Here is a 19,335-nt window from a genome sequence, read left to right as displayed (position 1 = left end):
CTCCTTGCTCCTTCCATTTTACAGCTCATAGCAAGGTGCTCAAGACACCCCGCAGTTGTGGGGAGCAGCTGGCACAAGAGAAATAAGTCCTGAGGCTGCAGCAAAGATTTTGGGTCATTTGCAGTGGCTCAGTGGGAGCTTGCAGAGGCAAAAAGCAGCTGGAGATGTGCTCTGCAGTTCTGTGCTGGTTTGCAGATTCCTCAGGAGTGGTCCTGGGTCATCTGGCTTCCACCACGAGCGCTCCTCTTCTCTCCACAGATCACATCCCAGGTGCTGTCTGTCTGTCTGTGGTAGATTCCAGAGCAAGGAGGCCTCTGCATGCCATCACTGCACATTGATTTCAGCCTGTGGCACCCACACTAGGACACATGGATGCTCCAGGAAACAGCTGTGAACCATGGGGCTGGAATAAAGACGCCAAAAACAATGTAGAAAAAAAAACAGAGGTAAGTCTCAGTTTGTGCAGGAAACTCTCAGGAAACACACGTGCTAAGGCGAAGCTGTTTTTCCCCTGCAACCTAGCCCTAATTGCAGGAATCAAGCATACCCCCCACACCATCAGCTGGGACCATCCAGTGAGGTTTGTTTTGGGTGCTACTCTCCAGCACCCATTTCGGAGCAGCCAGCGTGCTTCCCATGGATGCTCGCTGCTGTCCTGAGCCCTTTATAACCTCAGTAGCCCCTGCTATAAGGCAGCATACTTCAGAACTAAAATGGCATGGTTTTGTAGGAGGGAGCAGGGGCTTTGTACCAGGGAGCTGCAGGACATCCTGGGCACAGCATGGCAAGATGGGAACATCCACTGCGTGTCTGTGTTGGCTGTACAAAACTGCACGGGGGCACAGCATCTCTAGCAAAAAAACCTCTTCAATTCATTTTGCTCCCTTATCTTTTTAAGAAATGACACGGTCCAGCTCATTTTGGCCGTGGGACACAGCAGCTCTGACAGCATCCCAGTGCTGCGGCATCCCGCTGCCTGCCTCTCTGAGGGGCCAGGGCTGATCCAGAGCAAGGCAGCAGCTTGGCGTTGCAGTGGGAAGCGGAGGTGTGTGGAGTGCTGTAGGTGTGCTGGCTGTGCCCCGTCGCTGTGGGGTAGAGCTGGTGCTGCAGTGAGCCCTTGTGGGATGGTGGTGGTGCCAGGGGTTGGAGGGCTGTGCAAGCTGGCTATCGCAGGGCTGGGGAAAGCAGGAATAATGGAGATAATGGAGAGAGATGGCTTTGGTGGGGCTGCCTGATTTTTCAGGTGCTCCAGAGGGTTGCTGAAGTTGATCAGGAAATGCAGCATCTCTGCCTTATAAATGTTTTGGGCTGAGGCACTGGGGTGAGTGGAATGGCACAGCTGGGTCTGGGAGTGATGGCTTTGGGTTCGGCCAATTCTTGGTATCCCCTGGGTGAGCCAGTGCCCTTGCCCCTGCCTTCAGTTTCACGAACAAAGGGGGAAACAGCCTGCAGGCCCAAGGCTGCCTCGTCCTGTTCCACTTGGCTGCGGGTGGTGTGGGGCTGTGTGTCAGTGGGCTGAAGCCAGCCCCAGGGGGCAGCCAGCAGGCTTTGACAGCAGCAGAGGTGGCTGGCTGTGGGCTCTCTCTGCTCCACGCTTTGGTTCACAGGTCTTGGGCTGCTCCCAGTCGTCCTCCGTGTCCTCGGGTTGTGGTTCCCAGAAATCCTTCAAGTTGGAGAAGTATCCCCCCAAAGGGCTGGCAGCTGATGTGTTTTGGCACCTTATGGCAGTATGCATGAAAGAAGCCAGTGAAGACAGCGGGTGCAGGGCCCCCATCCTCAGCTCTTGGGTAAGGCTGTGTGTCCTCGGGAGCACTGCGATGGGTCCTGCCTCACTCCAGCTCCCCTGGATGTGTCCTTCAATCCTTGTGTCTCCGGGCTCCTGTGCTCCTTGAAGTGGGGGTTGGCTGCCAGCCGGCTAGGCTCTGGATTGGGGTGAGTGCTGCTCGCCGCCCCATTGCCCTCCAGGCAGTGATGTTAGTGGCAGGACACTGCCTCACTCACCTGGGCCAGCAGCTTCTTCTTGGCCAGCAGAGACGTGATGGGGTGGTTGCCTTGGGAGTAAAAGCTGGACAAGAGGCACTTGCAGGCTTCAGTGTGGGCACAGCAAGTGCCGGGCCACCCCCCCGAGGGGCTGTGCCGGGGCCGTGGGGCTGGCACATTGCTCCACTGGCCAGCCTTGCTTGTGGGCCTCTGTTTGGTCTTCCTGGGTGGGGAATGCAGCCATCAGGAGGTACCTGGAGGGGCAAATCTGCTCAATCCATCTTTAAGATGGGGAAGAAGAGTATACCTATCTGAGAATACCTCAGTGGTGTAAAAATGTCAGCACTGATAGATGTCTGTGATGGAAACTTGTGTGGGAGCAATAATTCAGTAATAACATAGGTCAGATCCTTACGCTGAAGTTGGGTACCTTACAAGAACCATTTTGTGATGTCATGTTTGGCAGTTTGCTCTGCATGATGTGGATGGTGGAGCTGTGATAATGTAATCCATTTCCAGTTGTGAACAAGATTGCTCTAAGAGCTGCTGCAGTGAGATGCGTGTTGGCTGACTGTAAGCTGAAACGTAATTGCCTCTGAATATCAGTGTGTGTGTGGGGATTTTGTTTTTAATTCTGCGATTTCATCTCTTCATCATCCATTTCATTCTCTGGGGAAGGCTCAGCTTTACAGCACGAGGTTCTGAGCTGGTCCAGTTTTGCTCTCCCAAGGAAAATAGAGGATTGGAAAAGGAAATGCTGTTACAGCAGTAAGAATGTGCTCATCTACTGACTTGGGTGGGCCTTGGCTAGGAGCTGCAAAACGCCTGACTAAGAGTGCTGACACTGTTTCCTTACTGTTTGTGTTCATTCTTCCTCTACGTTTTGTTAGGATGGGTTGAAACATTTTCCCAAGTGTAATTCAGAATCGTAGAACTATGAAGGCTGAGAAGCCCTCTGAAGTCATCTAGTGCAGCCATCACCACCATGTCCACTAAACCATGTCCTCCGTTTAGGCAGCTCAGCTGCTGACTGAAAAGTGAGGCATTCCTTGATGCTATCTTTCCATCTTACATCTGCTGTATTTGTTGCCCGGGTCTTATTTCACGTTCTGTTCTCTCATCTCCCCCAGTAAAAGCAGGCTCATCTTGGGGAGGATGTGGCAACTTGATTGCTGCTTTTTACTGTCCTGAAACTTCTGATACGTGGGTGTTCAGCAGTGTTTCCAGTTTTGAGATGGGGAGAGCAAGACAAAAATGTTCATTGCGTCTTCCCTTCTCAGGTGCAGGAGTCTCAGGTTATGGCCAGAGGTCTGGCAAGGATAGAATAAGAGGTTTTTGCCTTTGGTTCAAGTCGTGTACTTTGGCTAGCAGAGCAAGCCTCAGGAATACCCAGCTGAGCAGAATTGTTCATGTGTTTCAGCATTCACAGGCTTGTGTCTCAGGAAAGGTGCATGGAAGAGCTGGTGGCAGAAGCAGCCCAGCACGGCCAACTCCTCACTGCAGTTCTGTATGGGAGAAGTGCTGTGCCTGGCTCGATGGCAGGACAAGCTTGGCTTTGGCTGGTTTTCAGAGGAAATGCAAGTATTTGTGCTGATGGAAGAAAGCCTAGATGCCAGCAGAAATGCTTGGACATCAGCTGTGTTTGATGGGTCTCCATTCAGCGATGGCTTTTTGCCTGCTTAATTATTTCTAAGTTCTTTAAGCCCTGAGCTCCGCACTGTGCCGTTCTCCCACCAGTCAAATTACCCTGTTTCCCTCAGAACTCTCCCTCCCACAGGAGCTGGCACTTGGCTGCGAGTTTTACCTCTCCTTAACTTTGTAACCCGTCCCTGTTCTGTTGGCCTGCATACCAGTCCATGTCCCTGCTGTGTCAGTGCTGTTCTTAACACTGCAAATTGCATTTTCCCCCTTCTGGTCAGGATGTGATGCAGAAGCAGAAGCTGACTGACAGCTGGTTTTTCTGCAGTTTTTCTGCAGTGCTCATGCAGATGGTGTGTGGCTGTTGAGCAAAATAAGACGACTTTTTCCCGTCCCTTTGGCTTTTACCCATGACCATTTTGTTCTGCTGGTTGGCAGCACGGTGAGGATGGGATTGCATGGTGGGGTTATCGGCATTTCTAAACTAAAGTCCCTGCATTCTCTAAAGACTGAAATGGGATTTTCCTGGTGCTGTAAGTTCTGATCTTATGGAATGTACATATTGGGAGGAATTGCTCCTGGTGGCTGAAATGAAAGCTGGAGTTGTTCAGTGCAGAGCTGTCACGGTTCTGGTCTGCCTGGTGTGACAGTGGAAGAGCCTGGGCTGTTCTGGAGAGAACTCTGTTCATTGTGCTTAAGCAGGAGCATGTCCCTGCGCTGTTATTCAGGAGAAAAGCTGTTCTCATCAACCTTACCTCAGGACCTTGTTTCTCAAATCCAGACAAGACAGGACTGTGCATGCGTGTGCATAGACATGATGCTGGTGTTTGGTTTTCATGAGGTTCCCAGATTGGTGCCTGCCTGCTCTGAGGTTGGCTCTTGGGATGCGGTGATCCAGTGTCTCACTGGCAGTGTAACAAGTAGGACTTGGTTCTTGCAGGTTTGTTTCCTTGCCTAGCTTTATTTCCACTGCTGGGTAACTGTCTGTGCAAGAGCTGCTCAACAAAAGGATTGCAGCGCACATTTTGCTGGGAAATGAGCACTGAGTTTTGCCCATTTCCTTTAAGTGGAAAAGTGAACCTGACGTGCCTTGTTGGTGTCAAGGGATTTGTTTGCTGGAGCAAGCTGAGGAATGGTGCCTGGGGCCTGTGGGCACAAATAGATCCCAGTTTCCTGTTCATGCAGCAGCCTTTAAATGTTGCATTAGCAGTGTTAGTAAGACCAGAGGGATCCAGGGACGTCTGTGCCTGAGGCTTGAAGTCAAGCTGGAGAAAAGCCAAACAGCTGACATAAAACATGTGTGCTTAGCAGCTGGGAAGTGATGAGAAGTGTTTTCCTCTGTTCCCATGGCAGTTCTGCTGAATAATGATCACCTGGCAAAGGGCAGCAGCATGGTAGGGAGCTCAGGGCTGCAGTTCAGGAGGAGGATTGTGAGGGAGGCGAGAGGCTTTGCTCATGCTTGGCTGGAGGAAAGAAATGTTCTGTGTTAAGAAGGTGTTTTCTGTCAAACGATGTCAGTGTCCACAGCATTTGAGGTACTGAACTCAGTGCACATGAGAGAAGCTGATGCTTTTTGTTGTCTTGGTAGTGGAACAAGGAGAACTGAGGAAAGTTTTTGGAACAACTTTATTCTTCACATCTTTCCTGGAAAAAAAACCAATTGAGGTGGCCTGGGCTCTCTGTCATTTATTCTTTCTGAGCCCTTGGAGCTGGATTTCTGCTCTTGGCTTTTCACAGGAGGTTGGGCCGACAGAAAACAGCTGATCCAGGAGCTCAGCTGGATCCAGGCTGACCTGCTGTTTAGTAAGTCCCTCCAAGCTCAGTTACAAACTTCAGTTTTCTTCTCCAAATCAGGTTTGCCTGAGTTAAGCAAGCGCTGAAGCAAATCTGTTCACCTCTGTGTTTCTTTTTACGCTGCTCTTTCATTTCTGGACCTCCTGTAAGAATGACCACGTGCTTTGCTCGTTACTGATTCCAGGGTATCACAGTGCAATTTCTCAGTCACGTATCTGGTCGTGAGCCATAGTTAAGGATGGAGGCGCTTTTCCTCCCTGCACATCTGCTGCTTCCCTGGCTTTCAGTGTGAGCAGTGTAACGTAGGGCTGAAGCCCTCCGCTGAGCAGCACGGCGGGTTGTGGCTGAGTGCTGACAGCGTGGCTGTGCAGGGTGGGCTGGTGCAGCACACAGCTGCCATGGCTCTGTTCCTTCACTGATCCAGTCCTTTTTCAGTTGAGTTGCATTATGTTGGTGGGTTTTGTGGTTGTTTTGTAACAGTGACATGATGTGCAAATGTAACGAGCTGAAACACGGATGAGAAGAGCAAACCAAAGCTGCTCTTGGCTGTGTCCAGTGTGTAATTAAATGAGTCCCTCTGTGTATTTTTAAGAGATTTGAAGTGGTCTCTGGATTGGTGCTCATCTGGTTTCAGCTGCCCTGCAGCTTTTTCCCTTTCGGTGCCCTTTGGCTCTCGCTCTTTACTCTGTTATACAGGCTCCACTTCAGACCTTCTTCCAAGGCCCTGCGCCTGAACTGTTGTCTGGTGCAGAATCCCTTGAGTGCTGCTTAGCACTGAGTGCACAGCGTCCCCAGGTTCCTTCTCACCGCTGCAGTGCTGTCCTCAGGGAATTCCAGAGGCTTTGCTCACTGACCTCTTCTGCCTCAGTCCAGCAGCGCAGTCTCAAGCAAGCAGCTTTCTGCATTTTCACAGCATGTCATTCTTACGGCGTGTTGTTTCCAAAACTTCCTCTCCACAGGTGATTTTCAGCGTTCTGGCTGTAGTGTTACCACTCTTCTCGTGACCTGATTCCAAGTGACAGTGAAATGAACACTTTTCTGGCACAATGCACTGAAGGTTAAGTCTGTACTGTAGGGGTCTGAGCATGGCCCGTTTGTGTGACGCGTTGTGGTTGTGATGGACTGAGAGCTAAGGTATTTTAAAAGACATAGGAGCTTTTGTATATAAGAGTTTGGTATGAATAATAAAGTTTCTGGCTTTTTACTCGGGGGGATGCAAGTTTGTGGCATTCTTTCATTTTATGTTGAATGGTGCTTGTCTGAAAACTGCGATATGCTCATTTCTGGTTTGCAATAAGGCGTTTTTAGAGCAGCTGATAATGCACCCAGGTCTCTGAAACCCTAAAGTTGTGGTTGGCAGAAAGACAGTTTAGGAAATTAGGTCACCATTACCTGACTGTTCTGTTGTGGTTTTCTTTGTAATTCTTTTCTAAGTTTTAAATCCTGTCACGTCTCCTGTAGTGGCCACTGTTGCTGTTTCACCAGTAGAACCCAAGATGGACGGAATCCCAAGCTGGCAGCTTGAGGAAGCTTGAGCCTGAAGCTTCGGAGAGGTGACTTCACTGCATGAAGGCAGCACCAGGAGAGAAACAGCTGTGCAGTGTGATTTGGGAAGGGAACGTCTGAGTGCAGACTCATCTCTGACACTGCAGCAACAGGTTGGATCTGGGATCAGAGTGTTTTGCAGAGCTCCTGGTAGGAGTTGCTCTCTGGAGCCACAGCTCTGCAGTTATTTGCCCTCTGGAGATGCATATTTATTTGGATTAACTTCACAGGGAGCCTAGACAGTGCCAGCTGGGTCTTGGCTAGCTGACTATTGGTTGTGTAAAACGAGGTGGCATAAATTTGCCCTCACAGCTATAAGTAGTGAGGTGAGAGTTAAACTCACCATGGGGAAAGACAAAGATGGGAACGCATGCCCAAAAGCAGCCTGGGGTTTGAGTGTGGTGAGCACCTCTCTCTGTAGTGCTGGTAACCCTAAAAGCAGCGGTTGCTTTGGTTTACTGTTGGTTTGTCACAGTGATGATCTTTGTGGCATCATGCAGGGCACTGCCTGCTCTGCGCACTGTGAGGAGTTGGACTCCATGCACACAACCAGGGGTTGCATCCAGGATGGAGTTGGGGGTTAAAATGATGCTGTTGTGTGTTGTCTGAGATAGCAGAGAAAGCGCAGTGAGTGCACGGCCTGCTTGCTGGAGCAAAGTGCTGCAAGGCACAGGCAGATGGCTGGTGCTGGGTACGGTGCACAGAGCTCCCAGCCAGAATCAGAGCTCTGAGGTCTGTTTTGAACTTTGTTAGTACAAAACTCTCCCTTCCCTGCTTTCCTAACTGCTATGACAGACCAAACTAACCAAAACCCCGCTGAAGCCCTAACGCTCCTTTTGCAGCTGCTTCAGGCCTCTGCCATCTCCCGTTGTTTCTGTTCTGGTGATTTGGTCTGTGGACTTCAACGAGCTTCCAGTGATGCTGTTGTGGCTGTTGTTTTTAAAGAGGGAATGCCCAAAGGGTTCCAGTCTGAAAAGGGCTCACATGTGCACTGTGATCAGGAACAGATCGGGGTGTTCCTCATTCTCCCTTGGCCCCACGTATGAGGTGAGCTGCTTTTGGCAGGAGCTGACTGGCATCACACCCAGATGCCTTTGGTTCCCACTTACTTGCCTTATTGCTAATTCAGAAAGAAAAAGTGGAGTGGTGGGGCTGGTCATGTATTGGCAGTGCACCAAATAGCAGAAGAGAGAAACGGGCAGGGCACTGCAGGTGCAAACTTCTTCTCTTCCTGCCGTTGCAGGTTTTTGTTGTTCTGGATAAGGCAGAGCACCCCGGCCTTGCCTGGGGTCTGCAGGCACAGCTCTGATGGAAGAGGTAGCAGGAGGGCTGTTGGAACGGTGACTGTGGTGTTTTAAAGTAGCAGCTGAGCACAAATGTTTGCTGTTGGGCTTCATGGGAGAAGGGGCACAGGCAGGTACAGCTCCCACAGCGCTTCTGTTAGCTGGCTTCTGTTGTGAATGCTGAAACCTCAGGCTTCCTGTACTGACTGCAGATTTTCACTTCACTGGGGTATTTGCAGTGCATGTTGTCATACTGTAACACTTGAATAAACCTTTTTTCTGTCTCTGGGCGAGCACTTGCGCTTCCCCCTCCTGCTCTGGGTTGTTCTAGTCTTTCAGCTGACTTTTGTCCCCCAAGCTTCAAGGAGTGATGCACCAAAAGAAACACTGGTCGCTGCACCAGAGCAGAGTCCCATTCAGGAGGGAAAATACCTGATCCCTGAAGATGCCTGGTGCACAGATGGGTCCAGCAAGGGCAACCCGAGCAAGTGGAGAGCAATAGCGTACCATCCTTCCACCGAGACAATCTGGTTCGATGAGGGGGATGGTCAGAGCAGCCAATGGGCAGAACTGCGAGCCGTGTGGATGGTTATGACCGAGGGAGCCGGTGGTGGCATCCTGAACATCTGCACAGATAGTTGGGCTGTGTGCCGGGGGCTCACTCTTTGCATTGCACAGTGGGCCACCCAGGAATGGACTGTCCACCCCCCCGATCTGGGGCAAGGATGTGGTTGGAGATACGGAATGCAGTCAGACACAGGACTGCAAGTGCTACCGAGCTTCTGGTCATCAGCCCAGTGGCGTGGCCTACTTGCACACTTGACACTCACCCCGTGTATCTGCTCATTCCTAGGTGAATCCAAGTGGTTTCGACCCAGGCCCAGTGGGGATGCACTGAGTGCTTCCTTCAGTGCCAAGCTCTCAGGAAGCACAAATCGCTGCAGGTCTGATGGCAGCCTTCCACAGGACAACAGTGATGGGGATAAGGAGCTGATCCACCCTCCCGCCCTCATTTCTCCTGGCTCTGCTGAAGATACTGACCTGAGCCCAGCAGCCATCGCAGTCCCCAGCCTGGATTGGGACCCAGTGTCTTTGCAGTGCAGCCCAGCCAAGCGGAGTCCGAGTGCCCGGCCAGCAGCAGCTCCACGAGGAGCAGGTGGGCATCGCTGAGGAGCAGCCGAGCCTCTGGGAGGAGGGCTTGGAATCAGGCAGCCGGTCCCAGGCAGCGGGCAGCACCCACAGGGGTGGTGCAGTCACACTTCTCTCCAAATTCAGTGCTCGATTAAATCCAAACAAATCTTTATTCCGTGATGAGCAAACCACGCTGTCTACCAAATGATGTCAAAATATTCTTTCTCACCCTTCCCTTTCCTGCAGGTGATACAGCAGCCCGCTGATCATCGGGGGCTCAATTTGCCACCAGGGAGTGTCAGCGGTCACTGAAGGCTTCGTTGGCTGTCAGAGGGCTCCACTGATCATCAGAGATCTTCACTGAGGCCAGAGGGCTTTGCTAATCAGCAGAGGGTGTCATCGGTCATCAGAGAGGAGATTTGAGGTGCCCGAGGGAGGGGATTTGGGGACTCCTTGTTGGGTGGTGATGGAGGGGAAGTGGGACTGAAGGGCTGAAGCAGATCCAAGTGAGGGGTGATTGGCTGCGATAAGAGAGGGGGTAGAAGGAGGCCATAGAGAAGGTGGAAGAAAGGGTGAAGGGTTTGGGAGGAACTGGGAGAGAGCAGAAGGGAGGGTACTGGGGCTGCTTGGCAGCACGGGGAGCTCTGTCCTTTTTGGAGCAGGCAGCACAGAGGGGATGGAGAGGCCCATGGGTGCAGCACGTGGGGTGTGGGGTATGGAGCTGGGGACCCCTCCCACCACTTAGAGGTGGCCTCTGCCAGGCAGGAGCAGACACGAACAGCCCCTGCTGAGCATGGGGACGCAGACACACAGAGCGTGGCTCTGCTGAGGGCTTTATTGATCACTGGAGGATGTCAGAGCTGAACACATCCCTAGGACACCTTGAGACCCTCCTCCTATGCACAGCTGTCCAAAGCATGAGAAGCTCTGCAGGTGGCAATGGTCCCCCTGGTATGGGGCAGGGATGGCGCCCTCCATCCCATCCATCCCCAGGCTGTGACACACAGTGCTCAGGGCTCCAGAGATCCCCGCGGTCCCTCAGTGTCCCTGCTGCAGTGCCACCCTTATTGTAGCAGACTTCTTCCATATGTCCAATCTAAACTCTCTAACTCTTTTCCCCTTCTTTCTTGCAGCCCCCCTGAAGATACCAAAGGCCAGAAGAAGAATAAGGCAGCAGAAGCTTATGCTCACACTGCATACAAATGCTACAGGAGCAGAAACAAACCGGGAAGCTCTGGGTTCCTCCCGGGAAGGCAAAACTGCACAGAGACGCCCCAGTTGTGTTTAGCAATGCCCTCCCTGCTCCTCGTGTGATCCCACTGCTGAGCCAGGAACAAGCTGCCCAGTGCCACAGAGCAGCGTCCAGAGCTGGGCCGGGACCTCCTCCCCTTCCTCTGCTGTTGCTCGGCGTGCAGCCTCACCTCCTGTGGAGAGCATTGCTGAGAGCTGGCTTGCAGAAAAGGGTCATGTTGACACAACCCCGCTGATAAGACTGAAATAACTAGGCATAAACACAAGCCTGCTAACCTATCATCATCAAGGACAGCAGGATTATGAGGAACCAACACGAAGGAATAACAGGATGCAGAACTGGGGGTGCTGACCGTGGGAATGCAGCTGCGGTTGTTATTAGCTACCTGCGCGCCGACCTATCAGGAGCTCGCCTTTTGCAATATGTATTAGCCTCATTATACGCTGTAATAAATAACGCTGCCTTCTGATTAAAGTTTGAGAATGCTTGATCAAGCCCTTGGTCGTATCTTTTCTCCCGCCAGTTGCGACAACCTCCTCCTGTGGCAGAGCTGCTGATCCCACGCATGCCATCTGGGTGCTCCTCTAACCCAGAGCTCCTGCCCACCCTGCCAAGAAAAAGCAAACCAACCCCCCGCAGCAGGAATGCACACAGCTTCACGCCGCTCCCCTTCCCCCTGTCCTACCTCAGAGACCAAAGGAGCACTGATCTGGAAGTTGGCACAAAACACAGCAGCGTCACTTTAAAACGCAAGTTGTGTTTTCGTTGTCGTGGGTATTACAGCTCAAAGGTTGTAATCAAGTTCATGCAAAGGAGGATAAATTACAGATGTTCCATACACAAAAGCAAAGAGGAAAGGTGTGAGGGTGTTTCCCACTGCGAAGTAAGATTCCAGAAAGCGACACATGCAGAGAGCCCAGAGGGAGATCGAGGCAAACAGTAACTGCTACACAACCAGTGGTACGGAGAGAGAATTCACTGCCAGGAGGAGCTCACAGTCCAGTGAAGAAGATTCACAGCACTGGCTGCAGGGTTGTCTTTTAATTAAAAACAATATTTAAAAACAATCTGGATTTTTTGAGCTAACTATTATATTTGTAGGGGGGAATTGCTCAATGGTGCTGCAAGCGATATGGGGGCAGAAGAGCCATGGCATGGGAGGTATCTTTATGCCTATCTGCACAGTAGGCCCTGCCGCCCCTGCTTCACCCCTCCACAGGAGCTGCCCCTACTGGAGTCTCTTCTGGCCGTAGTGAGCCAGGGCGATTCCCCTCCATCCGCCCTGCCTGCTGCCCATCCCCACGGCAATTCACGGCACTGTGCAGCGCAGCAGAGCTCCGTGAAACGCCCTCTGCACAAAGCACTGCAGGGAGAGAGGAGGGCTGGGGCTGCTGGTGGCAGCTGAGGGACGCCGTGGGCCATCCGTGGTGCCCCATGCTGCCCAGGAGGCGGGCGTGGGGAGCTGGGGGGCTGTTACATGGTGCAAATGACTGCAGGCAGAGGGACGTAGCAAATGGAATGCAAAGCTTTTAATAACCTATCCTAGAGTACAACGAGAAACAAACAACAGTAATCCTAAAATTCCATCCCACTGCTGTGCTGACATCAGAGGAGGGCTCAGTTGTGGAGGGGAGAGATGGGGCCGCTGGCGGTGCCCCTGGAACGCTGCCGCTGCTGCCTGGTGCTGCGGGCCGGTGAGGAGCGCAGGGTTACAGGTAGCCGTACTGGTCGGCGATGGCCATGTCTATCTCCCGCTGCACCAGGAACTGCACGGGGCCGATCTTCATCTGCTGGGCCGCCCGCTGCCGCTCTTCCTGGGCCAGCTTCTTCATGCGCTCCCTCTCAGGCCGCTGCTCGGCTGTGATGGGCAGCGACTCCTCCATCACTAAGGGTATTACACCGCCACCCGCCTGTGGCGCCACGCAGGGCACAAAGTCCACGGGGCGCCACGGCCGAGGCTGCTGCTGGGGCAGCGGTGGTGGTGGTGTTGGTGGTGGCGGTGGGTCCCTCCGCAGCGCTGAGCTCCTCTGTGGGGACAGGCGCGGGGAGCTCAGCGGCGCCTCCTTGGCAGCGCCCTCCTCCTGCACTGTGCTGCCTGGAGCTGTCGGTTCTGCCTTGAGCGCATGGCTGCCTTGGGGCTGGAGGGCAGCAGGGCCAGAGCTGGCTGATTGTTGGGGCTGCACAGAGGGTGGCTGGCGCACCGGGCCCACCGCAGTCACCCTCTGCCCCAGCGGGTGCACGGCCTGGATGCAGTCCTGCAGGTGTTTGCGCAGCTCGCTGGCAGTGCCCGCTTGGCTGCCGCTGGCTCCTGTGCCGGCTCCAGGCAGTTTTGCTTGCCACGGATGTTTGTGGCCTTTTCTCTGCGTTCCTTCCCTGCAGGGTGGCAGCTTCCTTTTCTTGGCAGGAGCGCTGCTGGTGGGCTGCTCCTGCTGGGAGCTCTCTCCTTCCTGAGGGGTGCCGGCAGGCGCAGGGCGCTTGGCCCCCCGCTTGGTGCTGCCCCTGTTCTTGTTGTCTGCCACCCGGCTGGGGACAGAGCCTGGCGACGAGGGCGAGTGAGCCTGAGCCTCCTGGGGCTGCCTTTGCTGCACCTCCTCGGTGGGCTGTGCGGTTTGCACTGAGGGAGGTGCGCTGACGGCCAGGGTGGTCGGCCGTGGGCTGAGCCGGGCGCTCGCTGGTGGCACGACGGGGCGCTGCTCCGACAGCCCGCACTGCAGCTCAGCCAGGAACCCGGGGGATGGAGGAAGCCCCCAGAAGGGGTCGGTGGGCGTCCCGGTGGCAGCCTGTGTGCTGAGCTCTCTGCTGTCCCCGGGGTTGGCAGGGAGCTCAGCGATCAAACATCCGGGGGCAGGGCTGCTGGGGTTCTCGTGGGGGACCTCAGCAGCTCTTGCCACGTCTGAAAATGCAAAAACATCCCCCAAATGGCCATGAGAGCCTTCTCACACCCACTGTGCAAACACACACCTGCAGCTCTGCAGCCCCAAACTCACCATTGATCCAAGAGAGCAAACCCTGGATGTCCGTGATGTCCTCCGGCACATCCGAGCTGCTCGCCACTGCTGGGAACAGCAAGAAAAAATGCCAAAGAGTCAATGCCAGCTCTCCTGTACCACGTTCACAGCAAGGGACCTTGGGTGAACGTTGGGTTCCCATTGTAAATCAGGACAGGAGAGGTAACTGTAAATCCCAGGGATTAAAACCCCAAGCAACACGCAGTGAGAACAGTCCCAGGAAAGAACAGGCAGAAAGCCTAACTAGAAAGACAGTGCACCAAACCCAGATGCCTGCTGTGTGTCTGTACCTCTCTTGGGTGCAGTGCCACACTCCTGGCTTTCCACATGGCTGCGCTTCAGGGGAAGGCCACTGGCATCAGCTTCTGACAGAAAGGAGACAAGAAAGACATGAAGAGCATCTCTTTGGAGGAAGATTTCAGCACTGCCAACCACAAACTTCTGGTCTTCAGCAGCAGTTTTGTCAATTTGCTTTTCTGCTGCTACAGCCTTGGGCCACTTCTGCAGTCAGCACAGAACTGCAGTCCCTTCCTCTCCCCTCCATCACACGCAGCCCTTCATGCAGCCCTGTTTAGAGGCAGTGCCCACACCGCAGCTCACAGGAGCTTCTTACCTGCGGAGGCTTTCCGTTTCCCCCCTTGCCCCGCACCGTTCCACAGATGCGCAGGTTTTGTCCCTACAACAACAGATCGTGTGTTGATTTCACAGACACCAGCAGGCAGCACAAGTATTGTCCAGTAAGCCCATGTCCCCCCAGAAAACAGAAAGACGCTGCTTTGACAGCTCAAACACAACTGATAGTTCACTTCTCACTGCCCCTTCCTGCACTCCACATGGATGCTTACTTGACATCGCCTGCAGCACTGCAATCTTCAGCTGCCTGGATTCCTGAGTTCTCCTTTTGGAGAGGAACCTACAGAAAGCATCAACAAGGGAAAAACCATGAGGAAGCAGCATTTTCCCAGCTTTCTTCTGCCATGCGGTGTCGTCTCTTGAGGAAGGCAATGCTTGGAAATCAACTGGCTGCAAGAACTGCCTGCCCATCACTGGCTGCAGCTGGGGTCTGACTGCCATGGCTTCTGTCAGCAAGTGCCCCCAGGTCCCCTTTTCCCCCACAGGTGTGCTGACCGCCCATGTCCCCAGCTGAGCACCTGGCTCTCTGCCGTGACTTCAGCGCGGTTTGCTGAAGCACCTGCTGGGTATGGCACACCAAGCAACCCACGGAGCAGGGAGGCACAAGTTGCACCCTATGAAGTCTGCGCTCTGCTTCCTTTTGCAGGTCTGACATGAAGGTGGGGGCCCGGCAGCAATTTCCCAAGGGAGGAATGCCTTTTCGTCATCCTCACAGAAACGTGGGATGCAATCTGAACAAGAACCCATTTTCCCTGGATACAGCCATGCAGAAGGGCACCGTTGGACCTGGGAGCTCCTCCCCAGCCCAGCTTTTCTGCTGATATCTCCCGGCACCCAGCCAGCACCAAAACCAGCTCACCTGGTCAGCCTGCTCAGCCGGAGCGGTGCCCAGCTGACGCACACGCCGCAGCGCTGCTCCCAGTGGGCTCTCAAAGGACGATCCCTCAAGAAAAGCACAGAGCTCAGTCTCGGTGTGCACCACGCTCACCAGAGCAACAGCTCTCTGCTCTCCAGCGGTGGCACAAACGCTTCCAGCCCAGCAACCACTGTGAGCTCAGCGAGTGCCTGCATCACCGCTGTGCTTGCATCATAAGCGAAGGAAATGGATGCCTCCCAGATCCAAATTATAGGAAACCTGGGACTCACCCAATGGGTTGAATGGGGTTAATTGAATGGGGGTTCATTGAAGTAAAGCAACAGAGAAGTGAAGACGACCCTTGTGCAGCCCAGTAAAAATGCAGTATGGCCTCGTAGTGGTCAGCGGGGTCCCAGAGGAACCAGTAGGAGCTGGGAGGAGTGCAGAGCAGTAGGGACCCTAACCCTAGTCTGGCCCAAAGTCACCAGGCCTGGTACCAAATTGTAAGCAAACAATATGAGGGCCGCCCAATGGCGTTATCTGAAGTAACAGAACAGAGAAATTAAGATGACTCTTGTGTAACCAGCCTGGGTCATCCTCTCGCTCAGGCACCGCATGATCAGACCCAGGAGATGTTGCCCCCAGGCTGCCCCCAGATTGGAGGCCGGAAGGATTTGGGCTCCCAAGCAATCATCCAGCATTCGGATGAGTCAGCCCTCTGGTTTTTATGAGGACAGACGAGCCCACCTTGGAAAGCCATCCGGGCAAAGGCAGAACAGCTTTGTTCTTGGGCCGCAGCACTCCATGGCCAGGCACTGCTCAAACGCTGGGCCTGCACTTCCTCCTGGGCATCCACGCGTGCTCTGAGTCTGCTGCAGCTTTCTGCAGGTTTGTGGCTTCCTGCTGAGGAGCTCCTCGTGTTCTTCTGCAACTGCCCCCCAGCATCACTGCTGCCTCCTCTGGTGCCGTGCTGGGAGATGCAGCAGCGCTCATCAGCCTGCACTTCCTTCCTCCCAGCAGCAGCTGCTCCTGCACTGACCTTCATTCACACTGGATGCCGTCCACTTCTAGCGCCAGCTGACCTGCAACACAGAGAAAGGAAATGTGGGATCAGACCAAATGCAGAAGCCCGAGGCTGTGCCACCACCACGTACTGCAGCCTTGGGAAGCCAGCTGCCACTGCAACCTTGGTCAGAATTAAAGCAGGCTCCGTAAATTAAATGTGACTTCTGAACTGAAGGAATTGCCACAGTCAGAAATAAATACTGAAATAAATACTGAAACTTACTGAACTGTAGGTGGTTACCTCTGAATTCTTTGGTTTTGGGAAACTATGGACTTGGAATTGAAGGGTACAAGAAAAACGAGGAGCACTTGGCAACTCAGGCAAGCAGAGCAGCGCAGGGAAGATTGCTGCATTTCTTCTTCTCCTGGCCCAGAAAGGAATTTTCCTACCTTAAAAGAGGTACTTAAAAGAGGTACCTTAAAAGAGAAAAGTGAAGAAGAGCCTGACAGAGTAGACACAATACAGTCTCACATCACGGGTAGTAGCTGGAGAGCTCTCGTGGCACAAAGCTCAGGGCTGCAGAAATTAAGGTTGCTCTAAGCTTTAGAACAAGGTGAAAGACAAGGTTGAATGCGAAACATCGGCACTTCCTGCAGAGCACATCACACAGCTGTAGGCACCGCCTGAGGGGTAACATCAGAAAGGAAAACCTGACTATGTGAACTCAGGGACAAGCTGCTCTTCTTCTGGGCCTTTGTTCACAGTGAGGATTTCCCTCAAGAGCGCCGCTTTCCGCTCAGGCTGCTGCTGTCTCCAGCTGTTGGTCACTTCCACTGCTGGACGCTGTGCCCACAGCTCATTCTGCTTTGGGCAAAGCCTGCTGGGTGAACTCCAAACCAAGGTCACAGCCACGCTAATCCAGCTGGTTGGTCTGAAAGGGCTCAGAGGCCACTGTGAGAATCCTTCTTTGTTTTTTTTTTTTTTCGGCTCAAGGCTTCCTGAGGTATTTTGTTGAGGAGGCAAGTGATGGGTGTTGCGTGGCAATCGACATCGCTGTGTGGACAATTTGACATCTTTGGAGCTGTTTGCCTTCGGAAGATGGTGCTCAGGACTGTTTGCTGGCAGAAGATCTAGCCTGTGACCAAATAACTCCTGTTTGCTATGGAAGGCTGGGGGATGATACCAGTGTATCCTGCGAAGGCAAGATACAAGTTGGCGCCTCCCTGCTTCCTCTAATCTGCTGGCAAGGCCAGAAAGATAAGAACAAAGGAATTTCCTGCTGAGGTCCCAGAGCCAGAAGCTGCCATTGCAAGGAGAGCTGACTCAACCACCTTGGGTTTGAGCTGTCGCTCCAAAGACAGCTGACTCAACCACCTTGGGTTTGAGCTGTCACTCCAAAGACAGCTGACTCGACCACTTTGGATTTGAGCTGTCACTCCAAAGACAGCTGACTCAACCACTTTGAAACCATTGAAAAGGGGCCATCATCACCATGGTTGTCGTTGTCCTTCGTTCGTCGTCGTCGTTGTCAACAGAACAACTCTGCCCGACGACCCACCACTACTGAAGGTCAAAGACTGAACTACGAACCACGCTGGATCCATGGTGGTGACTGTGTCCCTCTTGCTTCCTATAAAGACTCCTTGCTTATTCTCTTCTATCTTTTCTATCGCCCTCCTTCCCTTCCCCATTACCCTAATTCATAATAGAGTCCGTCCTCCCCTTCCCCATTTCCCTGATTAAGATTTGTAATCAACTGGTCGGACCAACATTGGAACCGTTGTTTCTTAATCTCATGCCGGGTATGTAGATAATAAAAGAACCTCCTCTCCCTCCTATAAATTGGAGCGAGACATTTATTCAATGGCGTAGTCGTTGCAGGATACCCGCTGTGAGAGTGTTGTCCTTCCAGATATAGTTTGAAACTTTTTTTTTCTGTGTGCACCTCCTGGAGTTGCAAGGAGCGATAGTTTTGAAAATTTAGACGTGAGTCCTTCTCCAGGAAGACCGCTCCATATTCTGAAACTTTACCTTTTATGTGTGTACCTCTTGGGGACCTATTCTGAATGCTTGCATTTTGTTTAATACGTGTGCGCCTCCTCGGGAAGACCTCTCTGGTTATTTGGTAACTGAAGTGCGAAACTTGAACCTTTTGTGTGTGTGTGTGTGTGTGTGTCTGCATGCACGCGCCTCTTGGGGAAGTGAGGAAGTGATATTTTGTTACTTAAACGTGTGTGCCTCTCCAAGAAATTGTATTTACTCTATTGAAACCTAGAAAGTGTTGCTTTAACTTCACATTTTTTGCGCTCCCCCAAAGGAAGGGAGGAGTGATTGGAGCATTTGCATTTGTTTAGGTGCGGTGTATCTCCCTGGGAGGAGCGGTGAGGAGTAACTGAGCTTTTGAATACGTGTACCTCCTCCTCCCTTAGTATAGACCTTTCATTGTATTAAGAAATGAGTAACAGTATTGCCAGTATGAAAAGTGAAGATGTGTTATTTGACCTTTTAGAAAAGCATGGTGCTCGTCCCTCTTTATCAGGGGTGGATTGGGCACGCCAAAATTGGCATAATTTGCAGTGTTCCGGACCGCATTAGTGTCTTACAGAATGAGGCTCGTACACGAGCTGGAAAAGGAGAGTCGTTCATTTGTGCTGTACTCAGGGCTGCTTTAAAAGCTGCTGTGGAGTTCCGAAATGAAAAGCATTCGGCAGAACTCCAAACCATAGAAGCACTACAGGAATCGGTTAGAGTTACACAAGAATTGGTAAAAACTCTGCAGAATCAAATAGTTAATCTCGAGGAACAATTAGAAAGAGAGAAACGTAATGCGGCTTTGTTGCAAATGGCTTTTAATGAACTGCTGACGTGTAAGCATGCCAGCCATACCGTCACCCATAGTTTGCCTCGAGAAAAAACTTCTCCTCAGGTGGAACTACCAGGAATGAAGGAAAGGCTAGATAAATTAGAAACTCCAACAGCCCCATTGCGTCCTTTGATAAAAACTGAATACACATTCGATAACAGTGAGGATCTAGATCCTCAAATGAATGTTAAAGAAATTCCCTTCTCAGCCACTGAACTAGCGAAATTGAAGAAAGATTTCAGCCGCTCTCCAAAGGAATCAGAGACAGAATATGTATAGAGGGTTAGTCTCACTGGTGGCGACCAGATTCGGTTAACAGAAAAGGAAGCAGAAGGTTATTGGGGAC

At 52.5% G+C, this 19,335-nt stretch overlaps 1 protein-coding gene and 1 pseudogene across 1 annotated transcript in view; one reads left to right on the top strand and one right to left on the bottom strand.

The window, feature by feature from the left end:
• Positions 1 to 259: 259 nt before the first annotated feature.
• On the bottom strand, positions 260 to 9,393 carry LOC125686189 (AT-rich interactive domain-containing protein 5A-like; annotated as a pseudogene).
• An 8,197-nt stretch (positions 9,394 to 17,590) lies between these two features.
• The window catches only part of LOC125686130 (olfactory receptor 14C36-like), a 31,779-nt gene continuing 30,034 nt past the window's right edge, over positions 17,591 to 19,335 (top strand). Inside the window, exon 1 of the mRNA XM_048929808.1 lies at positions 17,591 to 17,734. The gene's annotated coding sequence lies outside the window, so the exon portion shown is untranslated. The remainder of the gene's footprint in view (positions 17,735 to 19,335) is intronic.

The sequence above is a fragment of the Lagopus muta genome, chromosome 32 (genome assembly GCF_023343835.1).
Source record: "Lagopus muta isolate bLagMut1 chromosome 32, bLagMut1 primary, whole genome shotgun sequence".
NCBI lineage: Eukaryota > Metazoa > Chordata > Aves > Galliformes > Phasianidae > Lagopus > Lagopus muta.
This window is presented reverse-complemented; position numbering and strand designations above follow the sequence as displayed.